Genomic DNA, 25,069 nt, shown 5'->3' with positions numbered 1-25,069 from the left:
TAGCAATAGATAATAATCTGTTCAACGTTGCTTTAGAAGCTAGTAAATGAGTGTGACATGAAGGGAAATTTACTGATGATTTTGTATTAAAATTATAATTTTAAATTAAATACTTTTAGTTTGCTGGTAGAGTAGTATTAAGAAAAATTAGACGAATGAATGGGGAACAGGTCCGTTAATCTCTGTTATCCTTGACAACTGAATGGGGATTTGATTATGAGGCAGTGTGCTTATTAATAACAGTTGCTAGGGGCAGCAGTGACTGGGAGAGGGAGCTTTGGTCTCTGTTGTGGGCCTTCCAGGTCATCATCTCATTGACTGTCGTGGAGACATGTGCAAGCGGGCTACGTGGAGCATTGGTTTGATTCCACAGGGATCTTCTTTTCATGTTCTTATTTATTTTAGGCACTTGTGCATCAGTTCTCCAGAAAACAAAGCTGTTCTAAACAATTTATGAATGAGAAAAACGCATTTATGAATTATAAAACCAGACCTTTTTTAAAAATCCTTTTAGATCTAGAGTCTCCATCCATTCCCTGGCTCTTGACTACTGTCTGTCTATCGGTAACATACTGATAATATTAGGCATATAAAAAACTCCAGGCATCCCACATCCCAGGGATCTTTCACTGCTTACTGTCACTGGAAGTTAAATTGCTTGTGATGCACACAGCCTTGTGTTGCACTTATGATGATAAAATACATACTGTCTGCTACAAGAGAGATAGAAGTTCAGGTCCTGCCAAAGAAGTGTGGCCTCTCTATTCCCCCACCCCTGCCCAAAATGGCCTCCAATGGGACTCTCCAGAACCAATGTGAAAGCAGAGTTGCTGTTGTGCGTGGAGGGGACTGGTAAAAATTGCCCCCCTTTCAGGCAAAGGAAAAAATCAGCAGGATCCAACCTGATGTGGTGCAGTAGTTGAGTATTGGACTTGGTGTGGGGAGGTCTGGATTCAGATTTTCATCCTGCCATGGAACTCAGTGCACCAGTTGCTATCTCTGAACCTACCCAATCTTGCAGGATGCGAAGATACAATGAAGGGAGAACCGTGTTTGTTCCCCTGAGTAGCTTGGAGGAAGAGCGGGATAGAAATGTGACAGGTGGCCTACAGCTGACTGAGAAAGCTGGTGTTCAGTAAGCCCAGTTGTCTTGTGAGAGCTACTTAAAATATTGCAGTATATATTTACAGATCAGAGCAGCTGGTTACGGTGTTTTTGAGTGCTGACTTGCATCCCTGTCAGTTAACAGGGTCTTGTAGAAACAGATAACAGAAGGAAAGCCAAATTAAACATCTTCAGTGTGAGAAGGAAGGCAGCTGATGATGATCTCCTTTTGTAATATACATAGGTACTTAAAAAAAAGATTTTCTCCAGTTAAAAAGTTTTGAAATATTTAGCTATTTTTGCTTACTTTAAAATATGATGTAAAGTGCCTTGTAGCGAGTGGTTTTAAACAATGGAAATAGTTTCCCAATTTAGGATGTAATCAGAGGACTTCTACCTTATAAGGGAAGAAATTCTTCAGGGTTGTGCAATAGTATTCTAAACAATGATTTACATTTAATCCCCTTCCATTTTATACCTTCGGTCATGTTTAAAAAATATGAACAGATTACATTTGGTAGGGCATACTAGCATTACACCTATGACTAACTAGTCACGGTAGTTTCCATACTATATATTGTTAAGAAATTACTGCTTGTTTCATATAGAAACTGCTGCTACCATTACACAGAGGCTGTTTTCCTCATTGTGAGCAGTTCCTGAAACATTAGGGTGGTATGGCCAGTGTAGAAACATGATTGTCTGTGCCACTCCTAGATGTGCTAAAAGCTTGGATGAGGATTCTCCTGAATTATCTGTGGGGGGAAATGAGTACCTGGTGACAGCATATTTAAGTGAGAACCGCACCATTCCAGTCTGCTCCCCAGAAGTAAAATGGGGTGAAAGCCACACCCTCAGGGGTGAATGAGGGGATTGCCTCTACCTTGTACCATCACAGATCTTTAATAGACCAGCAGTTGTGATGTTGACTAGTACCATCACTCCGTTCTCTGCTTTCTGATTGCCAAATTGTTTGGATGTCTGTTAAACAGGGTGGACAACCGGCCTGGAGAAAAATTTCCTGCCCATTTAGTAGAGGTCTCTATTGAAGGTACAAGGCATTTCCCCCCTCCAGGTAGTTGGCAACCCAGTTGTTAAAGAAGAGGGCTATTGCCACTTGAACATTATATGTAGGATTTCGTTTTCTCTCCCTGTTCCCATTGCATGCACAATATCTGTACTATCACCTATGCCCCAGACCTACCAAGAGAAGCATAGCATAAAAAAGAATTGAGGATAGATTCATGTTCCATTGCTGTCAGTCACCAAAGCTACGCAAAGCTACGTAGGATTGCTGGAGGAGAGGAAGGATTCCTTCACTCTGCCCTCCACTGCCTTTGTTGGCTGCTCAGCCGTCTCCCCCTACCTCCACCTTGCCCTGCGCTGTGGCTGCTGTTACTGCTAGGGACTAGGGTTGCCAGCCTCCAGGTGGTGGCTGGAGATCTCCTGGAATTACAACTGGTCTCCAGGCCACAGAGATCAGTTCACCTGGAGAAAATGGCTACTTTGAGGGGTGGACTCTATGGATTTATGCCATGCCAAGGTCTTTTCCCTCCCCAAACCCCACTTTCTTCAGGTTTCTCCAGGTTTCACCCCCTCCCCCAGATCTCCAGGAATTTCCCAACTTGGAGCTGGCAACCCTACTAGGGACAATGATAAAACTTTGCTTGGGTCTCTAACTAGACAATAATGCAAGGGGATCTGTGAGATCTCCTTCGTTTAAAAAAAAAATCTTTAAAGCAGCCACGTGGGACTGCTAATTTGATTGCAGAAGTGATTCTAGAGGAGCTTTAAACCTTTCCTCCTGTACTCTTTTCCCAAACTACATTTGTCTTGCCAGGTCCTGGTGCTAGTTCTATGAAGGAAAGTTAGACAGGTCGCACACAGTCACACACCAGCACAGGACCCTGCAATTTAAGTAACGACAAAAGTAAACCGTGATGATACAGCTCCTAATCTCATTTGGCTCTTTGTTGTGCTTGAAATGGAACTTTTTTTTTAAAGACCTGGCCTCTGGCTTGCTTACCTTCAATTAAACAGCAGATTCCACTCAGAACATGGGGGAGAGGGGAGGGAACTGATCATTGCTCTCCCCCAGTGATCCCATGTGGCAGCATCTTTGAAAACTACAATTCCCAGGTAAAATTGCATCACTCAGCACTTGAATGAACACTTGCCTGGCATCTTGTTTAGCCTGACCCTCCATTCAGAAACCAAAAAGCATGGGGATTGTAAGTGTAAACCTCTCATCTTAATGGCCACGCCATAGTTTGGATCAAACTCATCAGAATCGGTTTGCTCTAAGGGTTTGATTCTTTTTAAGCAGTCAACCTTTTTCAAGTTCAGTCTTATTCTTTGTTTGAGCTGTTTAATACACAATCTATGGGCATTTCTAGAACCAGATAAAAACATTTCCTTTTGCAGGCTTTTCCATAAATCTCCACACACACACCCAAACCTGTACTTAACTTTGATTATTATACTAGCCCTGGTTTTAGTTCACACTATATATCTGTTTGTATACTTGTTGTGCATATAGTTGATTTTTGCATTGGTTTTATGCTATAAATTGGATTTTAAACTTTCATGATGCAAATATATTTAAATATTTTATGACTTGCTATCTAGCTTTTAATTTGTTGCTATCATTTATTTTTATTTACTGGGGTGGATGAGCCAACACCACGCTACTGGGTGCATAAGGATTCTGTCCATGGAGTGCAGCATTCACAGCTTGCCCCCCCCCCAAATGGTCTCCAAAATTGTGTACCTGGGGGAGAGGGACTCCCCATAAATAGGATTTGGGGTCCATTTTGAGTTGCTGTGGGAGGGGAGAGCCCCAAAAGTTGTTATCTGCAGGCAGGTCCTTGCACCCACAGAAACATGATGTTGAATCCATTGCAATGTCTTACAGTACCATTCTTTGCAAAGTTAAACTCTTCTGAACTTAAAGAGACATTACTTTACTCAGGATGGTGCTGTCAGTGTTCTGGGTTGTTGTTTGATAGCTATTTAAATTGTTAACCATTAATTAATTAATTAATTAATTAATTAGGAATTGATTGAAATTGGGGATTCCAAATATGCTTAAAAATGACCATAAATAAGGGAAGTGTGGGGGGGGGGGGCGAGGAGGGCAGGTAGTGCACAAGTTGGAGGAGAATGCTCTGTGTTATCCACAGTTTCTGTATTGCCTCAAGTCTGCAGAAAAAGGCTTGAGGATGAAAATCTAGGAGAAAGTGTGGGCATTTAAGCTATAAGCAAGCACAGTTTGGAAGAATGCCATAACTTCTACGCTGTGTCTGCAGTAAAAGAACCTTAATTTAGAATTTCCATGGCTTTTGTATCCATGTCTAAATTCATAGGTGTCCTAATGTTCCTTCTCTTCAACCAAAAGGAGACATTAAGGCACTTCCAACTTCACCGAGGCATCCAAAAGCCATAGAGATCATAAATGAAGTCTCCTTAATTCCCATGCTATAATAATGGGCTAATACATATGTTACCAAGTGCATGTGGCAGACTTGTGGACGTGGTTGGGAATTCCATGCTGGGAACTTAAGCCTTCCCCCTACACCTTTTTCTTGACTGACTTGCCTGGTCTCCCCCTGTGGCAGGAAACTTCCCACCAGCAACTCTCTCTTCCCATGGTTGCTCTAAACAGAAAAATCACTGTCATGCTGACAGCATGATACCACTTCTGGGGAAAAACTGGAAGAGACATCAGTCCTATGTAGGAACCGCCTGAAAATCTATGGTTTAACCGAAAAATTTTCAGCAGTTCCTAGAGAACAGTGATGTCACTTCCAGATTTTCCCCAACAGTGACATCACACCATTGCCAATGCTGACACACACACCCCCCCATGTCCCTTCCCTAAACTCCTGTCAGTTTTTGGCTGTTGCTTGCAAATCTATTTCCAGACCTTGTATGGAACATACTGTCATTTCTATAAATAACATTTGAAATACTTTAAAAAGTACATTAAGATTCTGAATTAAAATTCAATTTAAATTTAACTTGTATACTATAAAAAGCTTTGTTATCTGGCACTTGCAGGGAATGGCAGTAGCTAGTTAATCAAATATACTGGATGCTCAAGCGTACTCTGCCCCCCGCACAGAGAAATCTGCAGTGGCCAAACCATACCCCGTTGGGAATGCCATGGCAGCAGTCCCCAGATTCTTTTTTTAGAATAAATGTTAACAAAAGTTTATTTTTGTTTATTTTCTCATGGTTTAAAGCTTTGTCCAGTTATAGCTATTTCTTTTTATCGAACTATTAATAGAAATCGCCGTCTCAGTATAATGTGAATACATTAGAACCACTGTACCAGTTTGGTGTAGTGGTTAAAAGTGCAGGACTCTAATCTGGAGAACCGGGTTTGATTCCCCACTCCTCCACTTGAAGCCAGCTGGGTGACCTTGGGTCAATCACAGCTTCTAGGAGCTGTCACAGCCCCACCCACCTCACAGGGTGATTGTTGTTAAGGGGGTAATAATAGCATACTTTGTAAACCGCTCTGAGTGGGTGTTAAGTCATCCTGAAGGAAGGGTGGTATATAAATCGAATGTTGTTGTTGTTACTGTTAATTGGTTGGATGCAGCCTGCTTTTCCACCTCTTCTTGCCCAGTTCCCCGCCTTACTATCACCTCAGTTCCGCATGGTTTTTGGCTATGAAGGTTCTGTGATCCCCATCCCCCTTCTTTCTTATCCAACCCAACGAAGTATGTAATGTAATGTGAACATTTTCACTGTAACAAATTTCCTCCAAAAATGCTCCTTTAACTCACTCTCATTTCTTTTAATTTGACAAATAACTGAAGGTACAGAGTGCAATCTTGCATTTACCTACGCAGCAGTATATTGAAATCAGTGGGATTTAACTCTGATTCAGTGTCAGCAGGAATCACAACCTTTTTGCTGCAGGTTGTTCTCCTAATTGCTATCCTTGGCCAGAAAAAAAACCTCTTAATAGGTGCAATGTACACATCTTAAAAAGAGTCCTGTACGTTGTTTGGAACAAACTGGGACATACAGGGCTTAATAATTTTTCTTCTTTGGCCTATTCAGTAATATGTGGAAAACTAATTGGCACAACTCAGTTAAGTCTCAGCTGTATTCTTCTTGGCACATAAATATTATGTAGAGATAGCTTTGGCAGAGTTGAGCTGTAGGAAGAAATGAGTTATCACCTGCCTTTCCTTCTGCTTTCTGATCACAAGTACTTGACACCTTCTGTCTTAGCTAGTTGCAGCTCATACTACAGTGACCATGACAAGCAAATAAAAGATAAATTCATAACAATTTTGTTATTGTTAAGTTGAATATGTGACTGAAATGTTACTGCTGGCTTTCTCTAATTAACACATTGCAGCTTGCTCAGAAGCCATTAGTGTTTCAAGCAATATGTCAAATCAATTTATGTTATTTCAGTAAAAGTATTGTAAAGGTTATTAGGGCTTCAGAGTTGGTAAGGAGGCCACTGCTCTGATGGCCACCCAAGAATATATGGGAAATGTGTGTTGCTCAAATAGGGCTTCATGCCAAAGGGAGTTTGGAACTGTTAAAAGCAAATGTTATGATTCCGTGGATTCACATGTTTTACTCCAGACGTGGGCATTCTCGTGATTGAAGTTGTCTCACCAAAGGCATACACTTCAGTATAACAAATTCTGAACCTGATTTCTAGCATGCAGATTAAAAAATCCACACAGGGGGTCCAGATACTGACAGGAAGGAAGGTCCACAGATTTGCAGACAAATCTGAAAATTGTGGGAGGTTTTGTTTTTTAAAAATTTCAGACTGGAGAAGCAACGTTTGAACTACTAGCACAAATCACAATTTTAAAAATGCCAGCTGAGCTTTCAAAAGATTGTAGATGTCATTATGGGGTTGCTGAGCAACCCCATACAAACAGGCACTTAAAAAAATAATGAATGGGTACAGGGAGATGGAGAAGATGGCAGCACATGGGCTGGGGAAAGGGACTGAGGTGGGGGGAAGAGGGAGCAGGTGGCTGTGGGAGATAGAAGGCAGAACCCTTTAAACTTGGATCTAAATTTTCCTAAGAAATGTGCAAGCTATTAAAATACCTTTGGTATCCCAAAATATAGGAGTATTTTTATCTAGTATCAGCTGTTCTTGAGGGTCTCTGTAACCACATCTCCGTATGCCATAAGCACATCCCTTGTGGCACAGGGGTGACAGAGACTGTATCCCATGGGCTGCTGTGTGCTTTCTGCAGCAAGCTTCACACCCAGCCACTTCTGCCTAGATGACTGGGAGGAGGGCTTGGCTTAGAGAGGAAAGTGTGCAGCGTGTGCTTTCTGCTCCAACCCCCTCCCCCTCTGCTGGCCAGGTAATTGTGGGGAGGCTTGGAGTGGAAAGCAGACTGGGCACACACTGCTTCAAACCCAAGCCCCCAGATCGCATTGGCTGTGTGTTTGTGAGTGTGTTTGCATGCACACATGCACAAAGATTGGGAGCAAACTTTCTGCCCCAACCTACCACATATCATGGGAAGGGCTCCAGGGATTGGACAAGGGGATGTTCCTTCCTCTACAAGTGACTTTTGTGTTCCTGTTTGTACAAATCTGATTAACATATCATGCTTCTTTGTTGAATTTGCTTAATCGTTTTCACTCTTTCTACAGAATTGCAAGGGCATTTGCTGCTTTTCAGAGTGATTGCACGACATCTTTGAAATTCATTTTCAAGGCTTTTTGCCCTGGATACCACTTTAAAACCTGAATTGTATTAAACTAGTTCTACTCTTGGGGGATACTATGGTTGAAGGGCTTGGGCATTATAAACTCTTGGGCTACAGTCTTTCAAGTATTCTGAACTGGACATGGCTCTTGGGAGGTGTTGTCCCTTGCGACATACACATCCATTGATGCCTTTAATGGTAGTGGAAGATTTCTAGGGCTCTAAGCTGGCTGTTTTGTTTAGCTCAGTATCCTTGGTGCATTATCGTGATTGAAACATTTAGCTACCCTCAATATGGCTCTACCACTACCGTGTGAAGGAGGCATTGAATTAAGAAGCAGTGAGGAGAAATACCTGAGTTTTGTGAAGGCTGTGTTGGTGGAAATAACTTGAAGTCATAAAGCTAACATTTTACAAGACAGACCATAAAATAAATCTTAGATACTCATTTAAGACATTAAATATATTTAGTATGTATGCTAAACAAAACAAAGAAAGCCTTGTATATGTGCTTCAACAAAACAAAGAAAGCCTTGTAAATCATAAGTTCTCCCGTCTTAACATGGCAATAGGATAATTCTTAAATATGGTTGTTGTGAGATAATTGCATCCCTTGTATTTCTAGGAAGTGGGCTTGTCTGCCTTGAAGTATATGATTACATGAGGAAAGTGTTATAGGTAACGAATCACTACTTAATCCTGTATGAATATTTTTAGGTACTGTTCAGCTGCTAATAGGGTAATCAGAGCATATTTTATGAAGCATGATGTCTGCAGTGTTTGCTATGAGTAATATATATGTTTATTATTATATGTTCTGACATTTTTTAAAATACTAAAATGGTTTCAGTATGTTAAAATCTCTTTAAAATACTATATTTAACATTTGGTGTAAGAATCCATGATAGCCAACATTTTGATAAATTATATTGAAAAACAAGATGACATGCTAAATTTCCCATGCTTGGGCAGGTAACAGAGTTGTGTGAGGGACAACTGGGGCTGGCAGGTCTAGTGAGTACTCACTGTACAGGTTCAGTAGGTAAATGTGCATCACCCTCTGAATTGCCCCATCCTGTCTTCTGTTAGCAGTGAGCTAGCTGGTAGCAGAATGCTTCTCCTTGGTCCACCAGTAACCTATTAAAGGGAAGGCTCAATGAATTCTTTGTCTGATTGCTGTCCTATCTGACAGTTCAACCTTTGAATGTACCTTGAATATTGCCATGTTTGTTGGATACTATGTAACATTGCTGTGGAGATGGTCAATAAACTGCTCTGGTGGCACTAGTTGATGATCTTTGCCTGAACATAGAGAAATGCCAGGCTTCTTTGTTGTTCCTCCAGGACCTATCTGCTGTCTTTGATACAGTAGACCATGCCACCGTGTTGAGGTGTCTGTAGACATAAGTGGGAGTCAAGGGATGTGCCTTAGACTGGTTTAAATCATTTCTCTTGGAACGCACTCAAAGGGTGGCTGTTGGGGACCAACTATCTGCAGAATGGGAATTATCATGAGGCGCAATCTTATCCCCCATGTTGTTCAACCTCTATGTAAAGCCTTTAGGAGAACTCATTTGGAATTGGATACCATCAATATGCAGATGACACCTAGCTCTGTATCTCACTATCAAAATCACCACAGGATGCAGTAGAAATCTTAGGTCACTGACAGCTGTGCTCAAATAGCTGAAAGCAAACAAATTGAAACTGAACCCAGACAAGATAGAAGTGATGCTGGTTAGGAAGGCAGAGATCTTGAAGGACATATAGTGCACTATGGGAAGCACTATAGTGCTTTCGATGGAGTGTGTATAACCCTTGCAGACTCAGTCAAGAGTCTGCCTTGACATGGCTGATCTGGCCTCCTGGATCCATGCCATAGTAACATCGAGACTTGACTACTTCAATGCACTGTACATTGGTTTCCCCTCTAGTTAAAACTTGGAGACTCCGGTTGGTCCAGAATGCTGCAGCTCGGCTATTGTCTGGAGCTAGGAGAACCATGAATATTACTCTCATTCTGCAGTCACTCGTTCTACAGTTACAGTCATTCCATTGGCAGTTACTGAGCCCAATTCAAAGTAATGTCTATCAGCTATAAAGCTCCCCATGGCCTTGGTCCATTGTATATAGAGGACCGCTTCTCTCCCTATATTCTACCATCTGAACTCTTCTGAACAGGGCCTTCTGCAGGTACCACTCTTCACATGGGCAAAATAAACAGCTGCCCATACACAGGCATTCTCTGAGGTGGCCCGCACTTTATGGAATGGCCTACCTGAGGAGATTAGGAAAGCTCCCACTCTCCTGGCCTTCCATAAACAATGCAAAATCAAATTGTTCAAAAGGGCTTTTTGCTCAGATGGGAGGGCTGTACTGTAAGAACATGGCCTCAAGAGATCCATCAGTAGAGGGATAAGGAGGGACCAAAGACTTCACTACTATTTCTGTAAACAATGAAGGGACCATAGTATTCACTACTATTGCTGTAAATGGTGAGGGACTGTAGACTTCACTACTATTGCTATAAGTATGATCTTACTGGGTAATTTCTATATTGTTTAATATATCAGTCATAGAATTTGTCTATGCTTGGTTGCAACACTGTTAAATATTTAAACCTTTCTTTGCATTCTTTTTTTCTCTTTAAATTTTGCAAACTGCAGGTATATACACATTGCATGTATATTGAAATGTCATGATATTGATTGTAGTGATTCACACCATGTAATTTGTCTCAGTGAGAAAGGCGGACTATAAATGACAAATAAAAATAAATAACTGAGTCAGAAAGGCATTTTATTACACTCTTAGTTTGGCCAGGCATGGCATGGATTTTTGCCTTCCACATAGCAGAGGGGAGTGGGCAGGTGGGGTAATTCAGATAATGGTTGTTGGTTTCATTATCACTGCTGGCATTCTGGCTTTGGACAGAAACTGTGGATTAAGGGCAAGGGAGAAACATGTGCTCCTGGCAAAAACATATTTGGGAGGTGCTTCCAAGGGTCTTAGATCTCCTGGAGCAGCGGGAGACATTACTTCCAGAGGAAAAAGGTATTGCATGACTCTTCATCCTTCTTCCAGTCATGTGGATAGGTAATGAAGTGCAGCAGATACACTGATTTGGGAGTGGTGCTTTCCCACTTCCCCTTTTCTGCTGCACCTATAGCCCTCGAAATATAGTTCCTGGGGTTTAGAGGATGCCCAGGAACAGCACTGGCAATTGTTTGGGGAGTCTATAGTGGAAAAAAGGAATTAGCATCGTCTACTAGTAGAAACAACCATTGTGAACAGTGTATATTTTTGACAGCCCAGTGTAATCTGGCTCTTTTTATGCACCAAGTGGTATAACTCTGTTGACTTAGTTTTAGTGTAGGGCAAATTCTTTCACTTTAGGTTTGTTCAGGTAGTAGAACCATAGGTAATTCACAACTACTTGCACAGCTTGGTCCATGCTTCCAATGTAGGCTAAACTTTGATTTTGTATTATGTCGTAATAATTATGCTTTTGTGCCCTGTTCCAATTGTTTTTTATAAGTATGGCCATTATAGAAAGCTGCTAAGGAACTGTTTTGCTAAGCAGTTAAAGAGAACCGATAATTATGATGGAAAGTTTCTCTTTTTCTTTATACAAATATAAATTTCATAAGTATTCATTAGCGCCCAGAGCCATTAAGGATTACTTAACTAAATAGATGGAATGATGGCCCTGTAGTTTAGCAATGAGTCATTAACCTTTACCAGTAATATAAGAGAGAATGGCTAAAGCCTTTTCCTATAGAAAATCTTAGCAAATAGTCTGCTCTTGATGCTGAGCCAACAACAAATCTTAGTTGTACTTGCAGATGCTGTTTCTGCTGTAGTTAAGTCAAAATGTAATGCATTATTCATCAGCTAATCAGTTAGAAATTTTATGGAAATGTGTTATTCCTATTAATCTTTTATGAAAGTCCATCTGTTTTAGCAGTAAGTTACATTTCTGTTTCTAAAAATAAGTATAATGTGTAAACATGTGTAACCTTGAAAGTTTTTCTTTAACATCATTCTGCCTTACAGCTGAGCAGTAACAGCAAGTGGGAAGGAAGAGAACTTACGAACAGAAATCTAAAAGCTACCTGTAAATAAGCAGTATGAAAATGGTTAGGGCAGTAGAATTTGAACTGAGAGCCAGTATGACATAGTAGTTAAGGTGTTTCCTGCTGAGACCTAGGCTCAGGTGTGCTCTTAACCATGAAGCTTGCTGGGGGACCTTGGGCCAGCTGCTCGCAGCCTAACTTACCTCTCAGAGTTGTGGTGAGGATAGAATGGAAGACAGGAATGCTCCATACGCCACCTTGAGTTCCTTTGATGAAAGGCATAATAAAAATGTAATAGACAATTTCTTTTTTTTTAAAAAAAGGATAATCCAAAAACGTAATGTTTATTTTTATTAAGCCCAACCCTTTATAAAGGCCAAACAAAAGAATATTACATATTGTGCAAGCTTTTGAGTTCTCCAGAACTCTTAAGCAGGCTGGACAAAAAAAGGGGCAGAAAAGGGCGGGGGGAGTAACTCTTGGGCTGTGATCTTAAGACTTACCAGCATCCTTTACGAACTGCTTTGCTGGCTTCACTTGGCGCAAAGTGTGACTGTCTGGTATCAGGTTGTGTTGTTGGTATGCTGAAAACAATAAGCAAAAATTAGAAGCCATCGAGTTGAAAATGTAACAACCAATAGTTCATCAAATAGAGAGCCAGTTTGATGTAGTGGTTAAGAGTGGTGGGACTCTAATCTGGAGATTGTTGTGAGGATAATAATGACATACTTTGTAAATCGCTGTAAGTGGGTGTTAAGTCATCCTGAAGGGCGGTATATAAATCTATTATCATCATCATCATCATCATCATCATCATCATCATCTCAGATGCCAAATAGAACATAAAAGTCCCTTGAAGGACTTAGAGCAAAGGAAAAACAGAGTAGCTAGAAACTATGTAGTTGTGTCAGTAGTAGCTTTGCTATTCTGTCACAGTGACATAAGATTCTTTTTTGTTTTTAAGATAATGTAAGTTTTGACTGTTTGGGGAAAGTTCTGTATAAATAGTAAGAAGTATTAGTGATCAAGAATGTTATAAACTTACTAATTTTCCTTTGAACCACACAATAGTAAACCAATGATCTAATTAATTAACTGAAGTGTTGTTCATAGCAGCCCATGTGCAAATGAGAACCAGAGAAGTTGTAGGAGCACAAGAAAGAAACAAAACTGGAAGTGTTATTCTGCCAACAGCTTTTGCCAGAATAACAATTAGTATTGGACTGTGTGGCAGTGTCACCAACGGCTGCCAATTAAGCTATAAAAGTCAAAAGGAAATAAAAAAACTCCTGTCTCTCCTTGTCAGTTCTTTCACTGTTACTTCACTGTAGGGAATAGTATCTAGTAAATGATTCCTTGGCATCTGGAGAAATATATATTTCTGTCACAGAGTTTGGAATGTATTCAGAATACTGGCAGGATCTTTAGAGTTTTATGAATAGCTGTCTATTCTTATAGTGGATTTATTTTTACATCCTGTATTCATTTCACTTGATACACTGTGCTGGCACCTGTAAAGGGCATTTATCATATTTTTCTAAGATTTAAAGCACACTCTTATAGTGCTGTGTGTGTGTTAATAGGGTCAGTGTTTTCATATAATAGATAAGTAGCATTGCAACATCATGGACTTGTGCATATATAACCCTGCAAACCATAACCAACTGATCCTTTTAGTATTTGAAAACCTATATCAACATAGAGAATAACCGTCAAAAACCTTTGGTCTATCGGTGGACATTCATTAATGCAATTGACTTACGCACCTTTGCCTTTGTATATTGTTGATAATTTGTTTCGTGTTGAAATATTGCGTTTGAAATGTTTATTATTATTAAAAAAAACTCTCAGAAATAAAAAGTTAAAAAAAGTATAGTGACAAGTGTTTGAAAGCCATGACCATTTGTGAATACTTAAGTTGGATCTGATCTCTTTGATAGCTAGGACATTAACAACAACAACAACAACAGCGCTTATATACTGCTCTTCTAGACAGATTAGTTCCTCACCCAGAGCAGTGAACAAGTTAGTATTATTATTATCTCAACAATGCAGCTGGGGAGCTGGGGCTGAGAGGAGTGGCTGACCCAAGACCACCTACTGAGCTTATGGCAGTAGTGGGATTCGAACCAGTAGAGTGCTGATTCACAGCTGAACCACTTAACCACTGTGCTACAGCTGCATACTTATGAGTATGGGTTTAACTGGTAGCAATGACAAGGTATAAACTAGGAGTCCGCACTGTGATGCTGCAAAACCTTTCCTGACACCTACCAAGTAGTTTTAGAAAGTGGGTGGGGCCAGGTGGGGATTTTGCCCACTTGGGCTATTGGAAATCTGATTAATGGTGCAGAGTTTTTAAAAGTTGTTTCAGCAGCAGCTGCTACCAAAGCACAAGGAACTTCACTGTGTTACTGTGTATATGCAAGAAAATATTTTAAAAATATGTTCATTTTAAAAGGGACCCATTTTGAAAGGGACATGGACGGAGGGAGTGAGATTCTGTTGATTCTCCTGGACCTCTCATTGGCTTTTGATACCATCAATCATATCCTACTGGACCAGGTATCCTTTCTGGGCTGGGACTGAGAGGCATTGTTTTGCATTGGTCTTTCCTGGAGGGTAGGTTTCAGAAGGTGTTGCTGGGGGACTGCTGCTCCGCCCCTTGGCCTTTGCTTTATGATCCTGCAAGACTCCATCTTGTCCCCAATGTTCTTCAACATCTACTTGAAACTACTACGTTCCTCCCTTTTTCTCCAGCTTTTTGCTTCCCCATGCTGCATCCTGTTCAATTACTGAGAATTAGGGTTGCTAGGTGCCCTTGAAGTGACAGGTCGCGCCCAGTTCCATTACCCTTCTTGTAGATGTAACTGAAGTAAGGAACAAAGTCCTCAGCCACTTCAGAGGAATTTCCTTGATAGGGTCTCAAAGGGGTGTCTGGTAACAGCAGACAGAACTGTATGCAGTTTCCAAGTCAGAAGTCGGTGAACCTGTGGCGGATCCTTCCGAGTATCATACTTGAGGGAACTATGTATGTGAGGCATCTGGACAGACTCAGACCCTGGTAGCATGGCAGCACTGTTGTTAAGACTGTGACCTAACATCTTAAGGTTGAGGCTCTGAGACCACTTGCATGACCGATCTGTAGGAAGGATAGAATGGATCTGGCTTTGAGTTTCACAACATTAACCCCTTTTTCATTTGCATCTCCTGTGAAGGCTTTCTATGATGCATTATATATCCTGTTAATAGACTGTCTCCTAGAGGCCAGTACCATGTTGGTTACTTCTTAAGAATAGCCTAGCTGAGAGAGAGAGTCCCACTCAGTCTCCATGCAGTTAAATGTAGCCATTCCAGGTGTGGATATGATCCAGCAACTAGGCATTGCTGGAGCATATCCGGAGATATTGGAAGAGTCAGTGGTGGAAGTGTTGACAGTGGAAGTGTTGACACCTGGAGAGCCATGGGTGCTAGGGCCAGTAGGGTGCTACCGCTATGACTTCTGCTTTTTGTTGTTGTTGCTGCTGTTCTCTGATCTTCCTGATTAGCTTTGGGAGAATTGGAGCAGTTGGAAGGCAAACAACAATATGTGGCCGCTGTGACGTCGATGTATCAATTACTTTGGCCTTGGGATGGAAGCACCTGGTGAAATAGCTGTCTACTTAATTGGTCAACATGTTCTGATTAGAATGTGTTTGTCTAGCATTCGTGGTCTGAAGTGTAGTAGGGCTAGATAAATTGCCTGAAGCTCCAGTTGGTTGACAGAGGGTCTTGTCTCAATGCTGGACTATCAGCCTTGCACTGATGGATCTTCTAGTGCTGCTCCCCATCCAGACAGACTGGCATCGAGGGAAACCTGTTCCATTACTGGAATGCAGTATTGCTTTCCTTGCAGAAGGTTGGTCATCATTGTCCACTATACAAGGCTTTTAAAAATTTATTTATTTATTTATTTATATTGTGAAGGGGAACTGAATGGAAAGATCTTTTTTGTTCATAATTTGTAGTTGGAAGGGTCTCAGAAGTCTGTAAGAGTCTTGTATGTAGTCAACCTTTGGATGGCATTGACACTCAGAATCAGTAGACCCATCAGTTTCATGAATGTCGTCAGTGAATACCTAGCCTTGATGATCACTTGTGACATCTCCTTTCTCTTCTTTGCCACTGCTTCAGTTAGGAAGAAACAATTGCGTGTTGTGTCTAATAGGGCTTCCAGATGTTCTCGTCACTGTTTGGATTATAAAGAACTTCTCTGTAAGTTGATCAGGAAATCTGAGGGATAGCATCGCAGTGCCTAACCCAATTGCATTACTCACAAGTAGACCTTCATCATCAATGCTGGACCCTGGGGCTGTTGCTTTTTGGTGCTCTTGCTGGGTCCTGCACTCATTGATTTGCTTTGGATGTGGGAAGCCACCTCCTAGTCTGTTGGCAAGGTTGCCAGCTTCAGCAAAGCCAGAAATGGCTGCCGTGGCTTTCTGAGGTAAGATAAGCTAGTTATTTTTTTTAATAGTTTGCCTACTGACATTTAGGAATTCTTGGGGTACTACTGCGTGTCCAGATCCCATCACATTACTCACGTCTAGCCCTCCTTTGTTTGCCATAGGCTCTGGAGGCATGGATGATTATTGAATCTCAGACCGGCTTGGCTGCCCCGCACTGGGTCTTACACCGCTTGACTGGCTTAGGGGAGAAATCCACTCCACAGCCACCTCCCGGCTGGTTGGAAATGTTGCCCTCCTGGCTGGTTGGCAATGCTGCCCTGTTTCCTTTACTCAGGGAGGAATAGTGCCTCTTGCGCTTCCAGTCTCTTCGCGATATGAGTAGCCGCAGATGCGGCTTTCTCGCAGTATGCCCCAATGTCTGCAGGTTTGTTGCTGGGAAAAGATGGTGAGGCAGACTTCCAATTCTCCTTCAGAGAGGAATCCATTGCTTCCTTCATGTTTTTCCATCCTGTTGTGATAGAAAAGCAGGTTCTGCTGGTCCACGATTCTGTCTTGCCATGAAATGGCCACCGCGGCCAAAGGAAGGGAGGAGAAAGGTTCCCCTGCAAGCCTTCTAGCAGGTGCGCAGGGGAAAAGAGAATAGAGAGCAGGTAGAGTAGAAAGGAGTAAACAAGCCAAGAATCAGGTTCTGGAAAGTAGAAGTGAAGGAAAGGAAGAAAAATAGTTGAAAGGCAAGGCAGCGCTTGGACAAAACTGCTCTCACTATCAAGGCAGGAATGAAACTGAAAGAAAGGGTGACTCCCACTAAGAAGACAAGTAGAAAACTTGTTCCTGCCTCCCTGAATGGAGTGTGGGAATCACCCATCAAGATGTCCTGGGTAACTTTAACGTCTTTTGGAAGCATGATAACTTGAAGTCAGCTCTTTAACATCACACCATAATTTATAGTCAATTGATTTGCTATTGTCAAAATAAGCAATTACTCTTCTTCATTGTTTCATAGTATAGCCTGAAGTGTGAAGAGAATATATTCTGGCAAGAATTAAAAATGAATATATTAAAATATCAACATTCCCCAGTGACTATAAATGTAAAACATTTTAAATCATGTTCAAATCATGAAGGATTTGAGCTAGAGAGACCACAAATGTCTCTGAGAATCTTTAATTATATAAACAGCTATGTATAATGGTACATCTGTTGTAATCTTACTTAAAGAAGAGTATCAGGTCTCTGAAATGGATATGACAAGGTTTCTCACCAGCTAATTTTTCACTAGTTTAAATCCAGTACCCTCTTTGAAAATTTAAATATGGCTCTTTTACAATGCAGCAGTACTTTAATATTAGAAATATAATGGAACAGTCAGAATTCTGTCATCAGATTTCTTTTTTCTGTACCTTTGAATCTCCACACACTCAGAGGGCTTAATCTAAATGGACTTTTATAGCTAATTACGTCCATTAATATTGGTCTCTTAAGCAAAGCCAACTATTCTGTCTTTCAAAGAGTGGTTACATGATTAGCTTGGAATTCCTGGTATAATCAGATTTCAATTACTGGGGAGAGCCAAGATGGAGTCTTCCATCCTATGTGGGAAATAGATTTTATTTCATCTAGACTTTGTACTGGTTTGGATGAATTAAGAAAATTGCTGAGTAGCAGATTGAAGCTTTAAGTAAGTAACTGCCAGCTTGCCATTTCTCATGATTTAATTTTATGACAGTGATTGGAGTTTCCCACACGACAAGCTGAACTTTTCAGAAAGTGGGTGGAACTGTTGTAAAGCAGGGCTTATTATTGGCTTCCCACATTCAAATGAAACAGTTTTCCACTGGAGGACTGATAAGCAATGAGGCTTTCCTTAGTCAGTGTGCAGTTCCATTCCCCCTTCTTCCCAGGAGGTGTGAGGTATTCCATTTGGCTTTACCTCCTGAGGCATCCATTTTGGGTTTGGATCCGCTTCCTGTGGAAGTCATTTTGGGGTGGCATTTGAGTCCCCAGTTTCCCCTCAGTTGTGGGCAAACTCTTGGGGGGTTTGCTCCATTGCCTGCTGATCGCTGGTGATTGGTGGGAGATGGCAAGCCCCCTGGAGATCACTTGCCACTGGCAGGCACCCTAGGAACATGCATGGCACATGCACTCCCAGTGGATGCAACAACATCACTTCCAGAAGTGATGTCATCGTGCAAGTGCCGGGGGCGCGTGCATACAAAGTGCAGCACGCAACAGACACTAGGTAAGTGCAAGATCCCCCCTCCCTCCTGGAGGGTTTAGGAACCTGGCAACCCTCAGTGGCATTCACCACCCCCTCACAAAATTCTAAAGGTGCCCACAGCCTCAAAATGCTTGGGGTCCCCTGCTCTAATTTTTGGTTTCCCACATTGAGCAAGGGGTGGAGTTTACACTAGATTACACTCACCGCCGGCACCAGGATTTCTGGTGCCTGTGGCCATCTCCCCCTCCCCGTGTGCATGTGGCACGGACTGCATGATGACATCATCACGCGATGACATCATCACGCAGCGCAAGCCGGAGGCATTGGCCGGTGGATGGCTGGGGTGGCGGGCGGAGACTGCTCCGCGCTCCACATGCCGCCCTGGCAGCGGCACATGGCTGTTGCACCTGGCTGGGGGTGTGTGGTGGTGGCGGCGGTGGCACAGGGCTGGCTGGCTGCAGCAGCTGCTGCCCAGCCACACCAGCTCCGCAGTGTCCACCTCCGCCCCCAACACCCCCTCTGGTGCCCCTCCGGTGCCCTCGCGCCCTGAGGCCACCGCCTACCTGGCCTCAATGGGCACGCCAGCCCTGATTACACTATAAAGCCAATTCTAACTCTAAGATTCTGTATAACCACTTTGTAAGTCAGTCGTTAGTCTCGTTTGAGACTAAGTTCAATTACCTATGCTACCATGGAAGCTTGCTGAGTGACCTTGGGCCACATACTTATTTTCTGCCTAATTTACCTCAGATGGTTATTATGATGATAAAATAGAGGATAGGACAATGGTTTAAGCTACTTTGGGTCTCCATTGGGAGGAAAGTCAGGTTATAAATGAAGTAAATGAATAAACAAATAGACATTTGCAATCACTGTCAACCAAAACAGCCACATAATTACAATATGCCCTGTGCATCAATCACCAAACACAAAATAATAGTTATATATTCTCTTTCTCCTCCTCTTATCTCCAACCTTTTCTGTTTTCCTCCAGTGGCCTTTAGTCTCCCATGATGGTTTTAAAGTCTGTCTTGTCACTGCATCACTTCTGGTGCACTTCTGGGTGCAACATTGGAGGCCTAGGAAAAAATATGGAGTCCAAAATTCCAGCTACAAATGGCATGTGGAAATGTCACATGCTGTTCACTGTGTGCAGAAGTGAGATGGGTGGTGACTAGAGAAAGAGCATTTTTTAGTCATGGCAGATCACCTTTGGAATGCCCTTCCCTTTGAATCTTGCCTGTTGCTTACCTTACTGTCTTTTAGGTGTCAGGCCAAACCATTTCTTTTTAGCCAGGCTTTTAACTAAAGAATTGTATTTTTTTCACCTGTTTCATGGTATGGTTCTAGCATGTGGGCTGTTCACTGATATTTTTCTAGACTGTTTTATGACATCTTGTTTTTAATAACCCTTTTTAAAAAAACATTTCACAATACTGTCTTTTATTTGTGAGTTTCCTTAAGCAGTCTCTAGTAGAGATGGACACGAACAGCAATACAAACAAAAAAAGCCACGAACAGCCCAATCTGCTGTTCGAGAACAAGCTGTTCGTGAGGCCACATTCTAAACGAATAGGTGGTCGTTGCAAGCCTCGTTCGTTGCTGTTCGTCAAGCCAGACAGTCTGGCACCTGCAATTAATTCCCTTGGCAACTTAGGCAGGGATTGTCTGAACTCTGTCTGAACTCCTGCTGTTGCCCTGGAAACCCCTATCTAAGCCCAATTTATCTTGATAGGCAGGTCTTCCTTCCAAGTGTGGCACTCCAAATTTGTTACAAGAGAGCAAAAACCATGGGGGAGGGGGGCTCCCAGCTCTGAGTAGTCTTTGCAGACAGTGGAGAGGGAGAGACAGTTGCTGTTGGCATTTGGATAGAGAGATAGGGAGAGTGCATTGGAGCTTGAATTTTCTTTGTGTGTGGTGGGATATAGATCTACTCTGGGGCCAAGCTATTATTTACTATTGGTACCTTTCCTGCTGCCTGCTCAGGTAGGGTTTCTGGGAATGGTGCGGTAGGGATCTACCCACTCTCAGGTTCCAGGTCTGCTGCCAGGCTCTAGGGCCAAGCTATTATTTATTATTGGTACCTTTCCTGGTGCCTGCTCAGGTCAGGTTTCTGGAAGTGGTGCAGTAGGGATCTTGACCAAACTTGGATGATGGCTGGAGGAGAGCCTGCTGGCTCCTATGAACAGCCAACCACGAACATGTTCGTGAATAGGGTCATGTTCGTGGTTGTTTGTGAGTCCCTGTTCGTGGATGGCAATGAACAACAAACATCATGTTTGTTTTTTTCTGTTTGTGCCCATCTCTCGTCTCTAGTGGGTTAGCATATACATTTTCTGAGTTAATAATGAAGCACCTCCAAACAGAGTTCTAGATCATGCACATGAAGTGAACCAGGAAATGGATAGATATGACTGACAAAAGTATTGTGTGAGATTTGAAACCCTTTCACTGGTCTTGTGAAACAGAGATTGAAACATAAAACACCTAGTTTTTTTAAATGAAACTAAATCCTTGGGGCCAGATGAATTGCATCCAAGGGTACTGAAAGAACTCACAGATGTAATTTCTGAGTCTCTCTCCATTATTATTGAGAATTCTTGGAGAACAGGTGAGATGCCAGAAGATTGGAGGCAGGCAAATGTTGACCTCATCTTCAAGAAGGGGGAAAAGGAGGATCCAGGTAACTACTGACCTGTCAACTTGACGTCTATACCTGGAAAAGTTTTAGAACAAATCATCAAACAGTCAGCCCTTGAACATTTAGAAAGGATGGCTGTGATTACTAATAGCCAACATGGGTTTCTCAAGAACAAGTCATGTCAGACTAATCTTACCTCTTTTTTTTGAAAAAGTTACTGTCTTGATGGATCAGGGGAATGCTGTAGACATAGGTTATCTCAATTTCAACAAGGCTATTGATAAGGTTCCATATAATATCCTTGTTGACAAGTTGGTAAAATGTGTTTTGGATGCTATTACGGTTAGGTAGATCTGTAATTGGTTGACAGATCGCACCCAAAGGGTGCTTGTTAATGGTTCCTCATTGTCTTGGAGACGAGTGACAAGCGGAGTGCCTCAGGGATTGGTCCTGGGACCGGTTCTGTTTGACATTTTTATAAATGATTTGCATGATGGAATAGAGGGAATGCTTATTAAATTTGCAGATGATACGAAATTGGAAGGGGTAGCAAATAGGTAGAAGGCAGAGTCAGGAGGATACAAGATGATCTTGACAGGCTGGAAACTGGGCTATAACAAATAAAATGAATTTCAGCAGAGATAAAAGTAAAGCAAAAATCAAATGCATAATTATAGGATGTGGGAGAGTTGTCTTGACAGTAATATGTAAGAAAAGGATCTAAGAGTCTTAGTAGATCATACACTGAACATGAGTCAGCAGTGTGATGTGGTAGCTAAAAAGGCAAATGCAGTTTTGGGCTGTATCAACAGAAGTATTGTGTCCAGATCACGTGAAGTGATGGTATCCCTCTATTCTGCTCTGGTTAGACCTCACCTACAGTATTGTGTTCAGTTTGGGGCACCACAGGATATAGATAAGCTGGAATATGTCCAAAGGAGGGCAACGAAGATGGTGAGGGATCTGGAGACCAAGTCTCCAGATCCAAGTATGAGGAAATGTTGAAGGAGCTTGGTATGTTTAGCTTGGAGAGGAGATGACTGAGAGGTGATATGCTAACCATCTTCAAGTACCTGAAGGGCTGTCATATAGATGGTGGTGCGGAGTTGTTTTCTATTGCCCTAGAAGGTCAGGCCAGAACTATCAGGTTGAAATTAAATCAAGAGTTTTCAGCTAAACATTGGGAAGAATTTCCTGGCAGTTCCAGCGGTCCCTCAGTGGAACAGGCTTCCTCAGGAGGCGGTGGGCTCTCCTTCTCTGAAGGTTTTTAAGCAGAGGCTAGATGGCCATCTGACAGCAATGCTGATTATGTGAACCTAGGCAGATCATTCATGAGAGGGAGGACAGGAATAATAATAATAACATTCAATTTATATACAGCCCTTCAGGATGACTTAACACCCACTCAGAGTGGTTTACAAAGTATGCTATTATTATCCCCACAACAAAACACCCTGTGAGGTGGGTGGGGCTGAGAGAGCTAGAAGCAATGACTGACCCAAGGTCACCCAGCTGGCTTCAAGTGGAGGAGTGAGGAATCAAATCCGGTTCTCCAGATTAGAGTCCTGCGCTCTTAACCATTACACCAAACTGGCTCTACATGTTACATCAAGGGTTACATCAATAGTGAATTTTCTGCAGTGTAGGGGGCTGAACTAGATGATCTTAGAGGTGCCTTCCAACCCTATGATTCTATGAAAATAATAGTGTATTTCACACTGTCTTGTATAGAAATAAAAACATTAGTTAACATAACTGATTGTAACATCTTTGAAATGGAATTCAGAAAAGAGGGGTAGAATCAATTTCTTTCCTTTATAACCCGGTTTTCCTACCCTAATGTTCCAGTACTTCAGCGAATAATTTCAGCAAAGAAACAAAACAAAACTGGATAGGTAGTGTAAAAGACATCCCTGAAAAATGAGTGCACTTGTATTTGCTTTCCGTGAAGCTCAGGATGTCTTTCTCGCATTTTTTTTTCTTTTTGAAAGAGGAAAAAATGCAGACAACTTGTCATGAGAAGCTTGCAGCATCTGTCATCCTTATGAAGCGCATATTGTGTTGACAGCGGTCTTGTGGCTCCACAGTGTAAGAGTTGCAGATCTTATTAACCATAATAGCGAACTAAAGAACTTCATTTAATAATGCCTGTACAGCTGTCATCTGTGCTAATTTGAGTGTTTTTCTACTGGCAATTTCACCAAGATAACAGCATATGATTTACTAAATACAGGGTGTTTTTGTTCTTTTGTTAAAAATGCAAATATTGTGTTGAATTACAGGCAGTGCTTGTTCTTTGGCATTTTCTCCTGTTTAATAGAATTCATAATGATATGATTACTTCTGATTTAAGTCGTGTGAGCATTTGTACAGATCACATATCTATGTTTTTCCTAAGATTTTATATCTTTATAAGGTTTTATATCTTTATAAGGTTATAAAATATAAGGTTATAAGCCTGGCCTAAGCAGGAGACTGAGAGGGAATGGGCAGGCAGAGATTTCTTTCTAGGAGTTACCAAAAACTCTGTGGTTTTACTATACAGTTTCAGCCAGTTTCTAGAGAGGTGTGACGTCACTTCTGGGTTTTTATGGAAGTGACATAATGCTGATGGCTCCTTTTAATCTTACTTTTCTCCTGTTGCTGCTCTGAGAAGTGATGGGAAATGTGATCTGGGAGGAGGTAATTGCCCACTGGGTAGCTGGTAACCCGTTATCATTATGAATTTATTTTAAAGACTTTTAAAAGATCTTGCCTTCGTCCCCCGTCCCTACTATCTCTGTGTCTGTTACATCCCCCTCTTCCTCTGAGGAGCTCAAGGTACCATATGTGTTCCTTCCTCCATTTTATCCTTGCATGAACTATGTGAGGTAGGTTAGGCTGAGAGAAAGTGTGACTGGCCAATGAACACTCAGTGAGCTTCATGGAAGAGTGCAGATTCCTGCTTGGATCTCCCTGGTGCTAGTTTGACACTCTAGCCACTATATCTATCTATCTATCTATCTATCTATCTATCTATCTATCTATCTATCTATCTGTCTGTCTGTCTGTCTGTCTGTCTGTCTGTCTGTCTGTCTGTCTGTCTGTCTGTCTGTCTGTCTGTCTGTCTGTCTGTCTGTCTGTCTGTCTATCTATATATCTATATCTATCTATATCTATATCTATATCTATATCTATATATCTATCTATATCTATATCTATCTATCTATATCTATATCTATATCTATATATATATATAGAGAGAGAGAGAGAGCTAATGAAGATTTGGCATACAGATCTTTACCCTGTCTGTGGCTTGGATCTCATTGTAAATTTCTGCTAATGAAAGGGTGATAAGGTTGACAGTCCCCTGATGGGGGTATGAGATTCCTCCAATCCTCCACCTCTCATCCCCCCCCCACTGCTGTTCACCTGGCTAGCAGGGGAGAAAGGCATGGGAATGAGACTGGGAACCACGAAGTGTGCTCTTGCATGCTCTGGCATTTCCTCTGTCATGTTGGGGTATGATGTGGAAGTGCCAGGTTGAGCCAGGTGCCAATTCAGTAAAAATACAGCCCAAAACATTAAATTTGGGGCCAATTTTTACTGAATTGGCCCCAGTGTGACTTGTCATTTCCATGTTGTGCCAGAAATGATGTTATTCCTATCATGATGCAGGAGCATGCTGGATAATTATGTGTGAGAATTCTGTGGCATGCCTTTCCTCTGTCCCCCGGTTCTCTAGTTAGGATCCCTAGGGCAGGGTTGCCAGGTTTTCTGACCCTCCTGGCAGGGTGGGGGACCTTGCACTTACCAGGGGTGTTTTTGTCACATGCCCCTGTGAAGCACAGGAGCATGCTCGCTGCCAGGTGCTATAATGTTACTTAAGGAAGT

The 25,069-nt window shown here is 41.9% G+C and overlaps 1 protein-coding gene across 1 annotated transcript in view; it reads left to right on the top strand.

Annotated features, from left to right (window-relative positions):
* The window catches only part of FREM3 (FRAS1 related extracellular matrix 3), a 118,331-nt gene that overhangs the window by 10,354 nt on the left and 82,908 nt on the right, over positions 1-25,069 (top strand). The gene's annotated exons all lie outside the window — the stretch shown is intronic.

This window comes from Eublepharis macularius, chromosome 10, assembly GCF_028583425.1.
Source record: "Eublepharis macularius isolate TG4126 chromosome 10, MPM_Emac_v1.0, whole genome shotgun sequence".
In the NCBI taxonomy this organism is placed as follows: Eukaryota; Metazoa; Chordata; class Lepidosauria; order Squamata; family Eublepharidae; genus Eublepharis; species Eublepharis macularius.
Note: the sequence above shows the minus strand (reverse complement) of the source record. Positions and strands in the feature narration are given on the sequence as shown.